Source organism: Arachis stenosperma, chromosome 4, assembly GCF_014773155.1.
Source record: "Arachis stenosperma cultivar V10309 chromosome 4, arast.V10309.gnm1.PFL2, whole genome shotgun sequence".
Lineage (NCBI taxonomy): Eukaryota > Viridiplantae > Streptophyta > Magnoliopsida > Fabales > Fabaceae > Arachis > Arachis stenosperma.
In genome coordinates, this window is record NC_080380.1 from 34,261,110 (window position 1) to 34,283,561 (window position 22,452).

Genomic DNA, 22,452 nt, shown 5'->3' on the forward strand with positions numbered 1-22,452 from the left:
AAGATAATTCTTTGGATTCGGGTTCACACTTTGGTCATGGTTCTTTGTGATCCATGCATTGGCATAGAACTCTTGAACCATCAAGATTCCAACTTGTTGAATGGGGTTGGTGAGAACTTCCCAACCTCTTCTTTGGATCTCATGGCGGATCTCCGGATATTCACCCTTTTTGAGTAAAAAGGGGACTTCGGGGATCACCTTCTTCAAGGCCACAACTTCATAGAAGTGGTCTTGATGCACCTTTGAGAGGAATCTATCCATCTCCCATGACTCGGAGGTGGAAGCTTTTGCTTTCCCTTTCCTTTTTTTAGAGGTTTCTCCGGCCTTTGGTGCCATAATGGTTATGGAAAAACGAAAAAGCAACGCTTTTACCACACCAAACTTAAATTGTTTGCTCGTCCTCGAGCAAAAGAAGAAAGAAAGGAGTAGAAGAAGAAGAAATGAGGAAGAGGGGGAGGGTAGTGTGTTCGGCCAAAGGGGGAAGAAGTGGTCTTTAGGTTGTGTGAAAATGAAGGGTTGAAGAAGGGTATTTATAGGAGAGAGGGGGGTAAAGGTTCGGCCATTTGAGGGTGGGTTTGGGAGGGAAAGTGGTTTGAATTTGAAGGGTGAGGTTGGTGGGGTTTTATGAAGGATGGATGTGAGTGGTGAAGAGAAAGATGGGGGAAGAAGAGAGAGAGTGATGGTAGGGTCCTGTGGGGTCCACAGATCCTGTAGTGTCAAGGAAAAGTCATCCTTGCACCAAATGGCATCAAAATCCACGTTTTGACCCATTTCTGGCGTTAAACGCCGGGCTGGTGCCCATTCCTGGCGTTTAACGCCAGGTTGTTGCCCTTTACTGGCGTTTAACGCCAGTCTGGTGCCCTTTTCTGGCGTTAAACGCCCAGAAAGGTGCCAGACTGGGCGTTAAACGCCCAACTGCTAGGCTGACTGGCGTTTGAACGCCAGCAGCATCTTCCTCCAGGGTGTGCTGTTTTTCTTCCTGTTTTTCATTTGTTTTTGCTTTTTTCATTGTTTTTGTGACTTCTTATGATCATCAACCTACAAAAAACATAAAATAACAAAAGAAAATATATAAAATATAACATTGGGTTGCCTCCCAACAAGCGCTTCTTTAGTGTCATTAGCTTGACAGAGGACTCCCATGGAGCCTCAGAAACACTCAGAACCTTGTTGAAACCTCCCAACACCAAACTTAGAGTTTGAATGTGGGGTTTCAACACCAAACTTAGATTTTGGATGTGGCCTCCCAACACCAAACTTAGAGTTGACTGTGGGGGCTCTGCTTGGCTCTGTTTTGAGAGAAGCTCTTCATGCTTCCTCTCAATGATGATAGAGGGATATCCTTGGGCCTTAAACACCATGGATTCTTCATTCACTTGAATGATCAACTCTCCTCTATCAACATCAATCACAGCCTTTGCTGTGGCTAGGAATGGTCTGCCAAGGATGATGGATTCATCCATGCACTTCCCAGTCTCTAGGACTATGAAATCAGTAGGAATGTAATGGTTTTCAACCTTAACCAGAACATCCTCTACAAGTCCATGGGCTTGTTTTCTTGAGTTGTCTGCCATTTCTAGTGAGATTTTTGCAGCTTGCACCTCAAAGATCCCTAATTCTCCATTACAGAGAGGGGCATGAGGTTTACACTTGACCTAAGTCACACAAGGCCTTCTTGAAGGTCATGGTGCCTATGGTACAAGGTATAGAAAACTTCCCAGGATCCTGCCTCTTTTGAGGCAGTTTCTGCCTAGACAGGTCATCCAGTTCTTTGGTGAGCAAGGGGAGGTTCATCTTCCCAAGTCTCATTTCCAAATAACTTGTCATTTAGCTTCATGATTGCTCCAAGGTATTTAGCAACTTGCTCTTCAGTGACATACTCATCCTCTTCAGAGGAAGAATACTCATCAGAGCTCATGAAAGGCAGTAGTAAGTCCAAGGGAATCTCTATGGTCTCAGTCTGAGCCTCAGATTCCCAAGGTTCCTCATTGGGGAACTCATTAGAGGCCAGTGGACGTCCAGTGAGGCCTTCCTCAGTGGCGTTCACTGCCTCTTCTTCCTCCAGAATTCGGCCATGTTTATGGCTTTGCACTCTCCTTTTGGATTTTCTTCAGTGTTACTTGGGAGAGTGCTTGGAGGAAGTTCAGTAATTTTCTTGCTCAGCTGACCCACTTGTCCTTCCAAATTCCTAGTGGAAGATCTAGTTTCAGTCATGAAACTTTGAGTGGTTTTGATCAGATCAGAGACCATGGTTGCTAAGTCAGAATTATTCTGCTTAGAGCTCTCTGTCTGTTGCTGAGAAGATGATGGAAAAGGCTTGCCATTGTTAAACCTGTTTCTTCCACCATTGTTATTGAAACCTTGTTGAGGTCTCTCGTGATTCTTCCATGAAAGATTTGGGTGATTTCTCCATGAAGAATTGTAGGTATTTTCATAGGGTTCTCCTAGGTAATTCTCCTCTTCCATGGAAGGGTTCTCAGGATCATAAGCTTCTTCCTCAGATGAAGCATCCTTAGTACTGTTTGGTGCATTTTGCATTCCAGACAGACTTTGAGAAATCAGATTGACTTGTTGTGTCAATATTTTATTCTGAGCCAATATGGCATTCAGAGTGTCAATATCAAGAACTCCTTTCTTCTGACTAGTCCCATTGTTCACAGGATTTCTTTCAGAAGTGTACATGAATTGGTTATTTGCAACCATTTCAATCAGTTCTTGAGCTTCAGTAGGCGTCTTCTTCAGATGAAGAGATCCTCCTGCAGAGCTATCCAAGGACATCTTAGATAGTTCAGAGAGACCATCATAGAAAATACCTATGATGCTCCATTCAGAAAGCATGTCAGAAGGACATTTTCTGATTAATTGTTTGTATCTTTCCCAAGCTTCATAGAGGGATTCTCCATCCTTTTGTCTAAAGGTTTGGACTTCCACTCTAAGCTTACTCCATCTTTGTGGTGGAAAGAATTTTGCCAAGAAGGCATTGACTAGCTTTTCCCATGAGTCCAGGCTTTCTTTAGGTTGAGAGTCCAACCATATTCTAGCTCTGTCTCTTACAGCAAAAGGGAATAGCATCAGTCTATAGACTTCAGGGTCAACCCCATTAGTCTTGACTGTGTCACAGATTTGCAAGAATTCAGCTAAAAACTGATGAGGATCTTCCATTGGAAGTCCATGGAACTTGCAATTCTGTTGCATTAGAGAAACTAATTGAGGCTTAAGCTCAAAGTTGTTTGCTCCAATGGCAGGGATAGAGATGCTTCTCCCATAAAAATCAGGAGTAGGTGCAGTAAAGTCACCTTCCTTGCCAGCACCGGTCAGGTCCTTGTTGTGCTTTGCTTCTCTTAGCTTTCTCTTCAAAGTCCTTTCAGGTTCAGGATCAGCTTCAACAAGAATGCCTTTGTCCTTGCTCCTGCTCATATGAAAGAGAAGGGAACAAGAAAATGTGGAATCCTCTATGTCACAGTATAGAGATTCCTTTAAGTGTCAGAGGAAAAGAGAAATAGAAAGAAGAAGGAGAAGATAAATTCGAACTTTAGTTAGATAAGGTTCGAATTGTGCATTGAGAAGGAGTGGCACTCCATAAATAGAAGGATGTGGGAAGGAGGGAAGTTTATTTTCGAAAATCAAGTGAAAAATTTTGAAATTATTTTGAAAAACATTAATTAATTTTCGAAAATAAAAGTGGAAAAGAAATTAAGTGATTTTGAAAAAGAATTTGAAATTAGAAATTAAGAAGATTTGATTGAAAGTTATTTTGAAAAAGATGTGGTTAAGAAGATATGAAAAAAATGTGATTGAGAAGATATGATTTGAAAACTATTTGAAAAGATATGATTTTAAAAACAATTTGAAAAGATATGATTTTAAAGATTGATGACTTGCCTAACAAGAAAAGATATGATTCAAACATTAAAAACCTTTCTCAACAGAAAAGGTAACAAATTTGAGATGTTCAATCAAATCATTAATTGTTAGTAAGTATCTTTTAAAAAGGAAAGAAATTGATTTTGAAAACATTTGATTGAAAAGATTTGATTTGAAAAAGATTTGATTTTGAAAAATTTGAAAACTTGAAAAAAAATTGATTTGAAAACAAAATCTTCTCCCTAGCACCATCCTGGCGTTAAACGCCCAGAATGGTATACATTCTGGCGTTTAACGCCCAAAATGCTACCTCTTTGGGCGTTAAACGCCCAACCAGGTACCCTGGCTGGCGTTTAAACGCCAGTCTGCCTTCTTCACTGGGCATTTTTGAATGCTCAGCTTTTTCTGTATAATTCCTCTGCAGTATGTTCTAAATCTTCAATTCTTTGTATCATTGACTTGAAAAGACACAAATTAAAAATATTTTTGGATTTTTAATAATCAAAATGCAACAAGAATCAAATAACAATGCATGCAAGACACCAAACTTAGCAGTTTGTGTACTACTGACACTAACAATATGAGAATGCATATGAGACACAAAAAAAATACTTCAAGTCAATAGAATTCAAAGATTAGAACACAAATTATATGCATGGATTCGAAAAATAACAAAGACATGCATTTGACACCAAACTTAAGATGAGACTCTAGACTCAAACAAGAAATATTTTTGGATTTTTATGGTTTTGTAATTTTTTTGTGATTTTCGAAAATTTAAGTGAAAACATCAAAATTCTTAATGAGAATTCTAGGAATCAGTGCAATGCTAGTCTAAGATTCCGGTCCAGGAATTAGACATGGCTTCACAGCCAGCCAAGCTTTCAAAGAAAGCTTCGGTCCAAAACACTAGACATGACCAAAGGTCAGCCAAATCTTTAGCAGATCACTGCTCCAAGAGCAAAATTGATGAGAATCAACAAGCTCTTGTGGTGATAAGTTGAAACCTCGGTCCAATCAGATTAGACATGGCTTCTCAGCCAGCCAGATTTCAACAAATCATCATGAAACTCTAGAATTCATCTTCAAGAATTTCGAAAAAAATAACACCTAATCTAAGCAACAAGATGAACCGTCAGTTGTCCAGCCTAAACAATCCCGGGCAATAACACCAAAAACTTGATGTTGTTGCCGGATCTTGGCACTGATGTTACCAAAGCTTGCTCAAAACTTGAACAATCCCCGGCAACGGCGCCAAAAACTTGGTCGGCGAAATTGTGAACTATACTTTTTCACAACTCTCATAATCCCTGGTAATGGCTCCAAAAACTTGGTGCGCTCAATACCATGGCATTACACAACTTCGCACAACTAACCAGCAAGTGCACTGGGTCGTCCAAGTAATAAAACCTTACGTGAGTAAGGGTCGATCCCACGGAGATTGTTAGTATTGAAGCAAGCTATGGTCATCTTGTAAATCTTAGTCAGGCAAACTCAAATGTATATGATGATGATGAACGAAAATAACATAAAAGATAAAGATAGTGATACTTATGTATATCATTGGTGTAAGAGCTTCAGACAAGTGTATGAAGATGCCTTCCCTTCCGTCTCTCTGCTTTCCTACAGCCTTCATCCAATCCTTCTTACTCCTTTCCATGGCAAGCTCGTGTAGGGTCTCACTGTTGTCAGCAGCTACCTCCCATCCTCTCAGTGAAAGCGATTGCATATGTCCTGTCACGGCATAGCGGAATTCATCTGTCGGTTCTCAATCAGGCGCGGAATAGAATCCAGTGATTCTTTTGCGTTATCACTAACGCCCCCGCCCTCAGGGTTTGAAGCACGTCACAGTCATTCAGTCATTGAATCATACTCAGAACACCACAGACAAGGTTAGACCTTCCGGATTCTCTTGAATGCTGCCATCAGGTCCTGCCTATACCACGAAGACTCCGAAGAATCCAAGAGATATTCACTAAGCCTCGAATGCTTGTAGAACAAGAATGGTTGTCAGTCACCTTGTTCATAGGTGAGAGTGGTGATGGGCGTCAATCATCACCATCATCATGTTGAAGAACAAGTGATATCTTGGTAAAAGAACAAGCGGAATTGAATGGAAGAACAATAGTAATTGCATTAATACTCGAGGTACAGCAGAGCTTCACACCCTTAATCTATGGTGTGTAGAAACTCCACCGTTGAAAATACATAAGCATAAGGTCCAGGCATGGCCGAATGGCCAGCCTCCCAAAGATCTAAGATCGCATAAAAGTGAAGATAGCTACCAAAGTCTACTAATACAATAGTAAAAGGTCCTATTAATAGTAAACTAGTAACCTAAGGTGTACAGAAATGAGTAAATGACATAAAAATCCACTTCCGGGCCCACTTGGTGTGTGCTTGGGCTGAGCAATCAAGGAAATTCGTTGTAGAGACCTTTTCTGGAGTTAACGCCAGCTCCCATGCCAGTTTGGGCGTTTAACTCCAACTTTTATTCCTGTTCCGGCGTTTAACGCTGGAATTCCTGAGGCCGGATTGCTTCGCGGGTTTGGGCCATCAAATCTTGGACAAAGTATGGACTATTATATATTGCTGGAAAGCCCTGGATGTCTACTTTCCAACGCCGTTGAGAGCGCGCCAATTGGGCTTCTGTAGCTCCAGAAAATCCACTTCGAGTGCAGGGAGGTCAGAATCCAACAGCATCTGCAGTCCTTTTTGGTCTCTGAATCAGATTTTTGCTCAGGTCCCTCAATTTCAGCCAGAAAATACCTGAAATCACAGAAAAAACACAACTCATAGTAAAGTCCAGAAAGTGAATTTTAAATAAAAACTAATAAAAATGTACTAAAATCTAACTAAAAGATATCAAAAACATACTAAAAACAATGCCAAAAAGTATACAAATTATCCGCTCATCAGCAGACTACGCTCGCGTACTCGCAGTGATGAATGGAATTTTCAAGGGTGAAAATTTCTGTTAGGGGGGTAGAATGTAATACCCGGTCTAACCGAAATTAATTAAATAATAAATTAAATAGGAGCGAATATGGTTGGAAGATTTGGCAATTGGAATTTGATGATTTAAATATGATATTTGGATTCAGTGAATTTTTCCGAGTCGGAAAACATAGTTTTCTGCGTAAAAGTGCTCAGTGAAATTTTGACCGGCAGTACCGGCTGAGACCTGTCTGGTACTGCAGTTGAGAAAATTGATTATGAGTAAATAAGATTAAGAAATGAGGAATTATAATTAGGGGAGGTAGAAATATTGGAAGTGTAATTTAGAGCGCTAATCTTAAAGGTTTTGGTCCAAAATTGGGCCTACAGACAAAAATAAGTGAACCGGGCCTAAGTGGGTGATGAGCGGATAATTTATACGCTTTTTGGCATTGTTTTTAGATAGTTTTTAGTAAGTTCAAGCTACTTTTAGGGATGTTTTCATTATTTTTTATGTTAAATTCACATTTCTGGACTTTACTATGAGTTTGTGTATTTTTCTGTGATTTCAGGTAAATTCTGACTGAAATTGAGGGATTTGAGCAAAACTCTGAAAAAGGCTGACAAAAGGACTGCTGATGCTGTTGGATTCTGACCTCCCTGCACTCGAAATGGATTTTCTGGAGCTACAGAACTCCAATTGGCGCGCTCTCAACGGCGTTGGAAAGTAGACATCCAGGGCTTTCCAGCAATATATAATAGTCCATACTTTATTCGAAGAATGACGACGTAACTTGGCGTTGAACGCCAAGTACATGCTGCTGTCTGGAGTTAAACGCCAGAAAAACGTCATGATCCGGAGTTGAACGCCCAAAACACGTCATAACTCGGAGTTCAACTCCAAGAGAAGCCTCAGCTCGTGGATTGATCAAGCTCAGCCCAAACATACACCAAGTGGGCCCCGGAAGTGGATTTATGCATCAATTACTTACTCATGTAAACCCTAGGAGCTAGTTTATTATAAATAGAACATTTAACTAATGTATTTGACATCTTTTGACAGTTTAATCTCTTTGAATATTCGGTCACTTGATCATGGAGAGGGCTGGCCTCTCGGCCATGCCTGAACCTCTTTCACTTATGTATTTTCAACGGTGGAGTTTCTGCACACCATAGATTAAGGGTATGGAGCTCTGCTGTACCTCAAGTATTAATGAAGTTCTATTTTCTTTTATTCAAATCTCTTTTTATTCTTATTCCAAGATATTCATTCGTACCCAAGAACATGATGAATGTGATGAGTTTGATAACCCTCATTATTATTCTCACTTATGAACGCGCGTGATTGACAACCACTTCCGTTCTACATGCAACCGAGCTTGAATGTGTATCTCTTAGATTCCCCAACAGAATCTTCGTGGTATAAGCTAGATAGATGGCGGCATTTATGAGGATCCGGAAAGTCTCACCTTGTCTGTGGTATTCCGAGTAGGATCCTGGGAATCCGGAAAGTCTAACCTTGTCTGTGGTATTCCGAGTAGGATTCCGGTAATGAATGACTGTGACGTGCTTCAAACTTGCAAGTGCTGGGCGTTAGTGACAGACGCAAAAGAATCAAGGGATTCTATTCCAGTAGGCGCAGGAACCAACCAGTGATTAGCCGTACTGTGACAGAGTGCGTGAGCATTAGTTTTCACTGCGAGGATGGGATGTAGCCATCAACCATGGGTGATGCCTCCAGATGATTAGCTGTGCGAGTGACAGCCGCATAGGATATTTTCCCGAGAGGATTGAAAGTAGCCACCGCTGATGGTGAACCCCTATACAAAGCTTGCCATGGAAAGGAGTAAGAAGGATTGAGTAGAAGCAGTAGGAGAGCAGGCGTCCTTGAGCCATACAGCATCTCCATATGCTTATCTGAAATTCCTACCAATGAATCTGCATAAGTATTCTATCCCTTTTATTATTTCTTCTTTTATTATTAACCTTCGAACCCATAAACAATGTTTAATCCGCCTAACTGAGATTTACAAGGTGACCATAGCTTGCTTCATACCAACAATCTCTGTGGGATCGACCTTTACTCACGTAAGGTTTATTACTTGGACGACCCAGTACACTTGCTGGTTAGTTGAACGGAGTTGTGAATTCAGCTGCTGCCCCTTAGAAGCCTTCATCTCAAAATAATTAGAACAGTGATCACAATTTTGTCCACCAGTGGGCCCAAGATCCAACATATATAAACATTAGTTATGAGCATTTCAGCTCATTTTACCCTAAAAGGAAGGGTTGGGGCGCTGAATTGAGAAGAGAGAAGAGAAGAGAGAAAACCTAACTCCCTTTGATCTTCAAACCACCATAACTTGAGCTACGGGGCTCCGATTGACGAGCCGTTTGCGGCCACGCATCGCTCTTTTCATCCTCTACAATTCTATCTAAGTTTTGTGGTGAGTATTCCATTCATCTCTTCCTATTTTTCGAAATTCCCTACTGTTACACATTTTTTGGTAGTTAGTGTTGAAATCTTGTGATTTTTTGTGTTTAAGGATACTCCAACATGGATTCTAAGTGGGTTCTATCCCTACTTCATATGGGCTGAGGTAAAAAGTGCTCAAACCCTTGTGATTTGTCATTTTTATGAGCCTTAGGTTGATGTATGTATGTGAAATTGGTTATGTTAGTGTATTTGGTGATTTTGATGCACAATTGGGAGGTTGGTGTTGCTTGTGGAGCTTTGGTGAGGCTTGGAGCTAAGGGTTGGTGGAGACTTCCATAGAAGAGGCTCAATTGGTTTGGCTACAAGAGGTACGGTTTAAGTTTCATTGAAGTACTGTGTGGTGTGATGAGAATTCCTAGGCTAGATGCCCCTAGGATTAAGTTTGGATTATGTAAATGGTTGGTGCTAATATGCATAGTTGGTATGTAATGTGAATTAATGATTGGGTTGAAAATTGTATGGCCTTGTATGCTTGGTGTATTGAGAATTTGATGTATTGGGTAATGAGTATTGATTTGTGGTTTATGCATTTAAATTGTGAACTTGGGCCGGATGCCATGAATCTTGGGCCGGAGGCCGAAAAGAGGTAAGGAAGGTAAGTTGATGTGTGCATTGTATGATGACACAGGTAATTGGATGAATTTCAGATAATGAATATATGAATGATTTGGTTGGTTATTGAATAATAAGGTTTGAGGAGTTGAAGTGTGGAATTTGGTAATTTTGGGTGAAGTTGTATAGATGAGGTATGTTTGGTTTTGGTTGAGGTATGTTATGTGGTCATATATGTGATCATGATTATTGATGCCTTGATGGTATGATGATGCATGAGAGATATGTATGTTGTGATATATGCTTGAGAAATGATTAAGGTTGATTTGTGGGTGAAACCATGTGATAGTGAGTATGATATTGATTATGTATAATGATGATTGATTGAAAATAGTATTGTGGGAAATTGGGATGAGGAAGGATGTATGACATGTTAATGTGTTTGTAATTTAGCCATTTGTTTGAAATGGGTAAAAATGGTTATGTGGCGATTTTGTGAATTGTGGTAATGTGTTAGTGTATGAGTTGAGGAGGCTTAATGTCGATTTTGATATACTTTGATTGATTTCAAAGAAAAGGGATGAAATTGGCATGTTTTGGTTGATTTTGAAAAGAGTTGGAAATGGCTTGTTTTGAAAATGGCACTTTGCGGTTTTGAGTGAAAACATAGTTTTTTGGGCATACTTTGACGGGATATAACTTAAACTGTGGATTTTTGTGTTGTGCCAAACTTGTTTAAAAATGAAATTAGATCTAGGATGTCCATGCCGTTCGAAGAACGGGAGAAAAACGATTTAAAATGAGAAAGTTATGTCCGTCGGAAGATTGGGGGTTGAATCTGTGAATTCTGCAGCTTTTAACTTAGAAAATTTTTAGCAAAATGACCCTCCACGTGTAGGCGCACTTGGCGCATATGCGTCGTTCTTCAAGAAGGCACCATCCACGTGTGCGCGTGGTGTGCGCGTGCGCATCGATGCGCTGCACCCAATGCCCAGCCATTTTCCCGAGAGTTGTGCCAGAGTTGTGCCAGTTTTGTGCCTGGGGCACAAATGCACCCACGCGTACGCGTAGCTGACGCGTATGCGTCGTCTGGCTGTGTTTCAATCTGCGCGTCCGTGTGTATTACACATACGCGTCGATGAGCTTTGTGGCCGTCTACGCGTGTGCGTGAAGTACACGTGCGCGTGGCCCTGTTTTCATGCCAAAGTTGATTTTTGAGTTTTAAAAGCCAAATCTCATACTTCTAAGCCTCCGATCTCACCCCTTATGTATTAAATCTTTATGATATGACTAGCAATGAGGAAGAAGCTAGGGGATGTGGTAACTTGCGAATGAAGCAAGGGGAAAAGTTGTGATCAATGATGATCAAAGATGATTATATGAGATATGGAGGATGACGGTGGAAGTACCGTGTATGCCATGAGCCGAAGAGCTATATTTATTGATAAATGGCTGGTTCTTGATTGAACCATGAGCCGGATGGCTGAGTTATTGCCAGGTTACGGCAAAGCCATTATGGATTATGGCTGAGTATAAATGCATATATGATTAATGAATGAATGTGTTAAATGGATAATAATGGAAAATATTGAAATGTGATGTGTGAACCTGGGTAGTAGGCAGTGGCGTTGTCCACTTGCTCCGGGTATGAGAATGTTTATGATAAATGAGTTTAATTATGGAGTTTTGAATGAACGTATTTGTGATACCTGGGTAATAGTAAGGGGTGGTGGTTCGTCCTGCTTACTCCAGGTTAATGTTTGACATTTGATAACAATGAGGATTGCTTTTAAACTGAACGAATATATATTCTGAGATCCTGGGCAGTAGCAAAGGTTGTGGTTCATCCCACTTGCTCCAGGTCAGAGATTGTGACGCCTGGGTAGTAGCGGCAGTAATGGTGAATCCACTCACTCCAGGTTGAGCTTTTAAACACCCGCCTGGGTAGTAGCCGCAGTAGTGGTTATCCCACTGGCTCTGGGTTGAGCGGGTACTAGCAAGGGGGTTGTAGCTCAAGCCTACTTGCTCCGCAAGAGGTGTTTCTGTCCAATGGTTAGCTACCAGGACATGTCGGGTTGGCTATATAACCGACAAATGATATCATCAACCATAGGGTAGGCATACATCATTTGCATATGTTTGAATTGTTTGGGTTTGCCTATTTGTTTTGGATTTCTACATCATATATGCTATGTTAACTGATTATGTGCTACTTGTTCTACTTGTACCTTATTTGTGTATTACTTGCCTGTATTGTTTGTGCTTGTACAACTGAGAGGCCCCTCATGCTAGTGTTGGTAGATGTTGAGGGCTGTTCTTGATGAGATAATTTGAGCTCCCTGGGTAGACGCAGTGATGTGGTTTCACTAGCTCCAGGCGAGGGTATGATGTATTGATACAGAATTGCTGAGGTAGAATAACTGTTGATGGTTTTGTTTATGATTCTGAGTCTGATTCGTGGAAGAGTCAGCGAGTTGGGAAACATGTGAAACATGAATTAGTTTTAGCACTCCTTTATGACAATTGCCTATTCATGGATTAGCGAGAACCTAGGATGGATAATTGTTGAAGAAGTTTAGGATGCTTAGTGAGTTTTTATTGCAGTGCATTGTATTTATTTGGCACTTTTACCGTACTGGGAACCCATGGGCCCGGTGTTCTCATTCCGTACATATCTCTTATTTTTTAGATACAGGTCCAGGTGCTCAGAAGTAAGCTGTGGTTCGTCTGAGAGACGGCGAAGATCTTTATTTTCTCTAATTTGTGTTTTGCTTAGAATCTCTCCACCTTTGTTTTGAAAAGATTATATTATGTATTGAACTCTTTTGAACTTGCCTATAGAGGCTCTCATATTTCCTTTGGGAGAGATTAGGATATATTGTTGTCAACTACTTTCATACTGTACCCTAGCCAGCCTAAACTTCGCGGGTCACGACTAGTGGATATTTACTTATGTTATATATATCTATCTGTTATCTATCTCTTAATCTCCTTTATGCCTTGTCCGTATATCACTTTCGGCTTCACATTTTATCTTTTTGTTGTCGAAACGTGAGTGATACGTCTTCACGATTTTATTTCTACTCTTTTCAGACTTCTCGATTAATACTCCTTTCGAATTTACCTATATTTATATATTAAAAATCTACCTGAGAGTCGTACCATCGTAATATCATTGACTTATGACTCGAGCATAAGGATTTGAATATTAGGGTGTTACAGCCCAAACGGCCATTAAGGGTGTGTTTTTGGATTGAATTTATAATTACAGTTCAAACCCTTTATGCAAGTCTAAATTACCAACAATATTATGCAAGTTGCCATTGAAATTCAACACATGAATAAAAAAAAGTCAACAAACCTACAAATTGCCTCTGAAATTGAAAAGCAACAACAAAAAAGGAGTGAAAAGCTCAAGTAAAACATAAAATTTCAGTGATAAAGCTGAAAATTAAAGAAGAAAGAACATAAAAAGGTTTTTTTTCTCCTTCTCCATTAGTCTCACCTCAAAACAAAAAGTAAAAACCCTAAAAATAATGGTTTAATATTCAGAGACATTAAGCAATGAAAGAAATATTGTCGAATGTATGCTTATCAAAAATGATGCAAAATCGTAATCAAAATACAAAATAAAAAAGAAAACCCTAAGAAGCAACAATCAGAACCATAAAAATTCAAAAAAATTGAAATAAACTCCCAAAATCAGAACTATCAAAAAGCCCCAAAAACTCAAAATCAATGCATTCAGAAATTTCATTCACATAGTAAAATTCAAAATCAATGCATTTCAAAATTCCATTCCCATATTAAAACTTAGAATCAATACATTTAGAAATTTCATTCTTATAGTAAAGCTCAGAAGTTTCTACCAATACACAGAGGAGGAGGAGGAAGAGGGGGTTACAGCTGCGTGTAGTATTGTCATAGCTCACGAAGAGGAGGATGCGAGACAAGGGAAGAAGAGGAAGAAGGAGAAGAAAAGGGAGAAGGGTTTTTCGACGTTGGTGGTCAGCACAGAACGAGGAGCACACTGTGCCATCGCCGTGGAATAACGTGCGTGGAGAAGATGACTGCGCTGACGCCTGTGGAGGAGAGCACTGCGTCGACGCTCGTGGAGGGGAGAACTGCGCCATCGCCCGTGGAGGAGAGCACTGCGCAGTCTCCATACATGGAGGAGAGCACCGCGATCGAGAACTGTTGTCGTACATGGAGGAGAGCTGCAATTATAGAGGGTGTGTCACCGTTTGGGATTGCTTTCAAAGTCTTAGGGCTTACCGTAGTGATGAACTGAAGCACATATGTTCTTTTCTTTTTTTTTTTCTAAGTTATTTGACTGGAAAAATAATTGGTGGGAATATGATTAAGAGTTTTCTTCTAAAATTTTTAGCTAGAAATAATTTTAAACAACTTTTTATAAATGCTATTTATCCAATTTTTTTGACAACCCTTATAAAATGTTGTATTTTATTTAAAAATGTCTTAAATTTCTTATAATGCAATATTTTTTAAGTGTTGTTTTAGATATCAAAGACAACTATTTTTGTGGATGGCCAAAAATTTTCTTATCTTTGCCTTATTCAAAGACAACTCATTAAAAATGTTGTCTTTTTTTCTCTAAGACAACATTTGATAAATGTTACTCCAAATAAAGGTTACCTCAGGTCAAAAATATCGTAGTGAAATTTTGAAGCATAGCACACAAATTTTTGAAGTATAACACAAAAAAATTGGAGTAACATAAACTTATCGAGATAACACACAAATTTTTACACATAGTATACAAAGTTTTGAACCATAACACAAATTTTTGAAGCATAACATACAAATTTTTGCTATACCAAAATTTATGTGTATATTCTTTTATTGAGTTGTATTACACATTTATTTTTCTCTCTCTCTTTTTTTCATAGTGTGTAAACCAATCACCATTCATTGCAAACCAATATTATATTACATGTTTCATTTTCCAAAAAAAAAAAACACACACACATATACATAAAAAGGTGTTGTTGACATTCTTTTAAATACGTTATCATGCCTCATGGCTATTAACTCTGATGTGCAGTTCCAACCGTTTTTGGTGGTTAGGGTCCACAGAGAGTGTGGCATGACAATCTCTAAGTGTACCCAACACATTTTCTTTGTATTCATGGAATGCTGCCCTTAGATGCAAGAGGTGCGAATCAGCTTTGAATGCAATGACTCTTGAAAAGTTCAGCGATTGCCTCGTCTTTCTTGCAATTGTCCATCAACACTATACCACATCAAAAGTATGTGTAAATCAAACAAAGTAAAACAACACACACACCTTTTTATTTTCACAGCACACAAGTAATTGAAGCTAATATCTTGGTAGCTCACACTAATTTGATAGATATCATTAAATAAATTATGATTTATCATAGCACACAAATATTATTTAAGCATAGCACACAAATTCACATATATAGCACAAAAACTAGAATCATAGAATAATATTAATTTTTCAAACAACTCAATTAAAGAAAACTAAGATCATTATAAATAACCATAATAAAAAAACAAACATATATACAATAGCACACAAATATCGAGTATAGAAAAATAACACAAGTAATCGAAGCTAATAGCCTGATAACTCACACTAATTTGTCAGAAATTATTAAACAAATTTTAGTTTATTACAGCACACAAATACTTAAGTATAGCACACATTTTTATTCAACATAGAACACAAATTTCACATATAGCACACAAATATTAAGTATAGAAAAATAATATAAAAGGCATTTGAACCTTTTCAATTTCAGTCAATAAAAAAGATACATCTAATTCACAAAGAAAAAGAAGTTAAACAACAAGAAGAAGGTGCCAACGGCAGTAGTGACGACGACGGTAGTGGTGACGGCAGTGACGATGATGATGTCAGCGGAGAAGGAAGAGAAGGAAGAGGAGGAGGAGGAGGAGGAACGTAAATTAAGTTTAAATTTTAATAACTTAGTTCATGAAAACACTTAGACACCTAACATTTTTTATTTATTTTTGGCTGTCTATTTATTGTATTAATAAATGGTAGAATGTTGATAGGATTTGTCAATAAAATCTATTACCTATTATCTATTATTCTATTGTATATTACAAATTTTACAACCAAAATGTGCCACATGTCACTTATTCATTGCAATTAAAATCAAATCTTTTTCTCCAAAATTAAAAAGTTTTTCCTTCCTCCTTCTTCCTTCTCTATCTCGATCATTTCTTTACTCACTCTATCTCTTTTATTTATCATTATCAATGACTAATTATAAATTTTAAAAACAAAATGTGCAACATGATATTCTCTAATTATATTTAAATTAAATTAAAATTAAAATTAGAATATAGCTATATTATATATTATACATTATATATTAATAACTAATTTAATAATCAAAATATGTCACATAACACTTTTTTATTAAAGTTGAGAGGAAATATTTTTATCTAAAATTAATAAACTCCCTTCCTACATTCTCTTATCTACCTCTCTCTCTTTTTCTATTTCTCTCTACCCTTCCTACTCTATATATAATTTATAATTTATATTTTATATTAGTAATTTGACAAATTAAAATATGTCACCAAATATTTTTTCATTACAATAAAAATAAAATGTTTCTTCCAAAATTTACAAACTTCTTCTCTTCTCTTCTCATTCTTCTTCTTTATCTTTCTCTCTTTTTTCTCTCATTTTCTATTTTTTTATCCTTTTGTTCTATAAAAGAATAAAATTAACAAAATAATATAATTTAAATAAAAATTATTATTATTATTATTATTATTATTATATGCATATTTTTTATTTAGTTTTAAATTTTTATGACTTATCTTTCTAATTTATATTTTTACTTATCTTCTTTTAAATATTTATTATATATAATTTAAAAAAATACTAATATTGTGATTAAAAATTAGAATCAAGATTTAATTGTGTAAAAAAGATTATTTTAAGTTAATTTCATAACTATCAATATAAAATTTTTTATACTAATATCTAATTATATTTTTATATACATAGAGGAAAAAATATTATTTTTAAATAGTAAGCATAAAAATTAATTATTTCTATTTCTGCAACAAATTTAATACCTAATCTAATGTAAATGTATACACATTAAATTCTTTCAAATTTTAGATAATGAATGTTAAAATTTCATTATTAATAAAAAGTTAAACTCTTTCACATGAAAATAATAACTAAAACTTTTATTATTTGATTTTTTATTTGCGGAGACCTTCATCTTCTTAGCTGACGGAAACTTTTGTCCCCTACAACTCTTTTGTAATAGTTTGATTCTATAAATCTTTTGTCATAATCTATAATGTCAGGACAAAGCAAGCCGACATAGTTTTAAAATATTTATATTCCCGTAATGTTATTATGGGTAAAAATACTAATATATTACTAATTTTACAACAAAAATATGCCACATGTCATTTCTCATTGTAATTGAAATCAAACTTTTTCTTCCAAAATTAAAGAGTTATCTCCTCCTCTCTCCCTTTGATTCTTTCTCTATCTCTTTCATTCCTTCACCCGCTCTATCTCTCTTATATATCATTATCAATAACTAATTATAAATTTGACAATTAAAATGTACAACATGTCATCCTCTAATTGCAAACAAAATTCAAATTCAAATTGAGGTATAGTTATATTATATTATTAATTTAACAACTAAAATGTATGTTACGAATAGAGGTAAGGAGAATAAAAAATTATCTACTCAAGCAACATGTATATAGGTGAGAAAAAGTATGTAGTATAGTCCAACATCAATAAAGACCGAAGAAAAAGAGGGGGGGTCAATCAAATGGCCTTGAGAGATCACCTGCATGCCAAGAACATAGAAAATAAGGGAAGAGATTCATAAGAAAGATAAGCCAGAAAGGAGTAGAATTAACATAGTGAGGTACTCACAATGTACTCTTCCCTTGTCTCCCACCTTCTCATGCCTTTTGATCATTTTCTCTAACCAATTCAGTTATAGTGCGACATACTCTTTTCATCCTCTCCATTGACATATTGGATAGGCCCTCAGTTGCAATCGTTTTTCTCTTCTTTGTATCATTAGCCCCTCCTTTAAAAAGGCCCTTTCCCTCAAGGTTGAAAGTAGGAAATTGCTACTGCATTTTTTCATATGGTTTCCATGTTGCTACCTTTGCTGGTGCCCTATGCCATTGGATAAGAACTTGTTCTTGTCAACGGTCATTTTTCTTCACCATTCGGAGTCCTAAAATCCACTATGGTTGGACCCCAAGCCTTGTTCATCCAGTAGCAATGGTGTAGGAATATTAGTAGCCCTTGGGTCTCTCCTACACTATTTCAGTGCTGAGACATAAAAAATGGGGTGTATTCTCGCCTCAGGTGGTAATTATAGTTGATAAACAACTTTGCCAATCCGTGCCGCAATAGGAAAATGACCAAAGTATCTCATGCTCAACTTATGATTTTTTTGCAATGCCACTTAATGTTGGCGATAAGGTTGTAGTTTAACAAAAATATAGTCGCCATCATTGAATTCAACTTCTCTTTGCTTACTATCTCCGTTGTGCTTCATACGCAACTGAGCTCGTTAGAGGTTCAACTTGAGGGTCGCTAGAACCTCATCACGTTGTTGTAATTATTCTTTCTCGGCTGGTATATCGGACACAATAAGCTCATAACGAATGAGAGGGAGAAGGTCCCTGTCGAACACAGCCTTAAATGGGGTCATTCCTATTGACGAATGGTGGGACGTATTGTAACTATAAGCTTCCCAAGGAAGGAGATGGTACCAATCGCGAGGATTCTCCTAAGTATAGCAGCGCAAGTATATTTTCAAACAATGATTGAGGACCTCAGATTGTCCATCAGTTTCCGGATGATACGCAGAACTCCAAGCTAAAACAATGCCTTGCTTGTCACAACATTATTCCCAAAATTTACTGGTAAATACTTTATCTCAGTATGAGACAATAGAACGAGGAATGCCATGAACGCTTATCACATTTCGAAGGAAGCATCCTTAACCTTAGGGGATGTAAAATCTGCCGGCAAGGGGATAAATGAGAAAACTTCGACAAGCGATCCACTACCACCAACCTAACTGAGCATCCATGGTATAGTGGCAGCCTAGTAATAAAGTCCATGGAGATGTCCTACCAAATATGAGATGGGATAGAAAGTGGTTCGAATAACCCGACCGGTGGTTGAGTACTATATTTGACTCGCTGACAAGTTGAACAAGTGGCGACATATTGACAAACCCCAATTTGACGGTTTGTTTTGTATTGAATTTGGAGCATCTTGATAGCCTTTTGTCACATTTAGCCTAGGAATTAGCATGGTTTTGTTATCTCTCCCTTATTTGTGCTTAAGTGTAAAAACATGCTTTTTAAGCCTTATTTTAATGAATTCTATTTCCTCTTTGATTCCATAAGATGCCTTGATATGTTTGTTAGTAATCTCAGGATGAAATAGGCTAGGCATGGATCAAAGGAAGCAAGGAAGGAAGCATACAAGTGGAGAGAAGCATAAAAAGTCAAAGAAGCAAAGTCAGCCATGCACGCGCACGCGTACAAGGCGCTCGCGCGCACATTGCGAGATAGGCCAAGGACGCGCACGCGTACCATGCGCGCACGCGCCGATGACAGCACATGACCTCACTAATGAAGCACGTGCCTGGCGATTTTGGGAAGGTTTCAGCAACCAACTTTGGCGCCAAAATGCATATAAGAGCCAAGGATTGAAGGGGATTGACATTATGACATTCACACATCCACATCCATAGACTAATTTTAGATTATTGGATAGATAGTTTTAGCTAGAGTTAGTTTCTAGAGAGAGAAGCTCTCACTTCTCTCTAGAATTAGGAATAGGATTAGGTTTAGTTCTTAGATTTAGATTTAGATTCATCTTCTTCTACTTCTATCTTTTCAATTCCTTGTTGTTACATTCATTCTTCTTCCATTCTTTTATTGCAATCTCCTTTATGTTGTTCTTGTATTTTGTTATAGATCTAGTATTGTTCCTTTTACTCTCTTCCAATTCAATAAAGGTAATTCATAATAAAAGTGTCTCTTTTGATTGTTGTTGTTAATTTCTTTCAATAATTGTTGTTAGCTTTCATTCTTGTTGTTGATTTACTATGTTTCCCTTTTATGCCTACCAAGTGTTTGATGAAATGCTTGAGAGGATGTTAGAGTAGGATTTTATGTTCTTGGCTTGAGAAGGTAACTTAGGATTTCTTGAGTCACTAGTGTCCAATTGATTGCTAGTTGATAGCCATTAACTCTAGTCTTCATTAATCCAATTAGTGGAAAGCTAGGACTTATGGACTAGGATTGATATAACTCACTTGACTTTCCTTTGTTAATTGATTTTAGGATGACTAAGTGGGATTAATCCTTGCAACTACCATACTTGTGGCTAGTGATAATGATGAAGACCCTTGACAACCAAATCTTGCCAAGACCATTTTGTTAATAAAGTTTCTTACCATTTACTATTCATGTTTCTCCTCTAAAACCCCCAATTATAACTCACAACCAATAACAAAACACTTTATTGTAAATCCTAGGGAGAACGACCCGAGGTTTAAATACTTCGGTTTATAGATTTTAGGGGTTTGTACTTGTGACAAACAAATTTTTGTATGAAAGGATTATTGTTGGTTTAGAGACTATACTTCGACGAGATTTCATTTGTAAAATTCTAAACCGTCAAAAATCCAATCATCACATATTCCTTAATTGCTTTAGCTATATGTTTCCAATGAAATTGTGCAAAGATCCTTGTTAAAGTTTTGTGGAACCCAGCATGTCCACCAAGCAAAGATTTGCGATACTCTCGCAAAAAGGTGTTGGTCAGTGGAGAGGTAGCTGGAATCACTAACCTGTCACCCCAGTACCACAGGCCTTGTCGCAGCTGGAGTTTTCCTGATCGAATTTCAGCTTCAGTGAACTACTCGGCCAATGTGTAGGCCTCGAGTTCTTGTCGTAATTGGGGTAGCAAGGCACCACTTATCATGGTGAGGCTTAGGAAGGATCTTGACAAAGCATCCGCGCTCTTGTTCTTGCTCCCTTTCTTATATTCTATAGTAAAATCGTAGCCCAACAACTTTGAAAGCCATAGTTGTTGCTCCGGTGTTTGTACGGTTTGAGCTTGCAGCTCCTTGAGGCTCTTGTGATCGGTGCAAATCACAAATTTGTGGGCCAACAACTAGTGATGAAACTTAGCCACCGCTATAAGGATCGCTTGCATTTCCTAAACATATGTAGATTGCTTTTGATTCAAATTAGAAAGATTCTTAGAAAAGTAAGCAATGGGTGACTGATAAACCCTATTTTTAGGGTTTATCTTGTGCTTAATTCAGTGGCTTTTATTCATTATTCTCATACTTATTCATTGAATTCGCATGTTTTACATTTTCCTTCCAAATTTTGTGCTATGATTTAAAACATGCTCTTTTGGCCTTAGAATTGCTAATTTTAATCCTCTTCTATTACCATTCGATGCCGTGATATGTGTGTTAAGTGTTTTCAGGGTTTATAGGGCTGGAATGGCTTAGAGGATGGAAAGGAAGCATGCAAAAGTGGATGGAATACAAGAAATTGAAGGAATTGCTAAGCTGTAAATCCTGATTTCTTCGTACTAAATCGATCATAAATTGAGCTACAGAGGTTCGAATGAGGCGGTTCTAGTTGCGTTGGAAAGCTAACATCCGGGGCTTCAAAGTGATATACAATTCGCAATAGTTGCCTCGCAATTAGGTGATGCGCACGCGTGGTATGATGCGTACGCGTGACTGGTGCGGCAGACAAGCAACGCATACCCGTAGGCGATGCGTATGCGTGATCAGGATTTTCATCAAGCGACTCGTACGTGTGGACGACGCGTACGCTTGACAAAGCGTCATGTGCTGCAGATATCAGAAAATGCTGGGGGCAATTTCTGGGCTGATTTTGGCCCAGTTCCAAATCCGAAAACACAGATTAGAGGCTGCAGAATAGGGGAATCATTCAGACACTTCTCATTCACATAATTTAAGGTTTTGAGATGTAGTTTTCTAGTGAGAGAGGCTCTCTCCTATCTCTAGGTTTTAGCGTTCCTCTTTTAATTTCTTCTCAAATCCAGGTTCAATGTTCCTTTAATTTAGTTTTCCTTTACTCTTGTTTGTTCTAGCATCTTACTTCTTTTAGTTTATTTGTTATTGCTTCCGTTGTTTACTTCATTATTGATGCACACTTGCCCCTTTGATTTAGATTAATGCAATTCATATTTTTATGTTATTGTTCTTTCTTTAATAATTGGTTATTGTTATCTTGCAATTGGGTATCTTAGATTTTATTATCTTGTATTAATTTTCTATGTTTTTATTCTGTGCCTTCCAAGTGTTTTATAAAATACTTGGGAGGATTTTAATTTAGATTTTTATGTTCTTAACTTGGATTGATTATTTAGACACTCTTGAGTTATCAAAAGTCTTTTGTTGATTGGTAATTGAGACTTGCTAGTTGGCTTAGGCTTCACTAAATCTAGTATTAGATTAGGACTTGTGAACCTAAGTTGATTTTACTCACTTGACTTACCTTCATTGTTA

At 37.6% G+C, this 22,452-nt stretch overlaps 1 non-coding gene across 1 annotated transcript; it reads left to right on the plus strand.

Moving 5' to 3' along the window:
• The first annotated feature begins 2,832 nt into the window (after nucleotides 1-2,832).
• LOC130978576 (small nucleolar RNA R71) lies at nucleotides 2,833-2,940 on the plus strand. Its single transcript, XR_009086199.1, has one exon. It is a non-coding gene; the product is annotated as a small nucleolar RNA R71 (small nucleolar RNA).
• The last annotated feature ends 19,512 nt before the right edge of the window (nucleotides 2,941-22,452 follow it).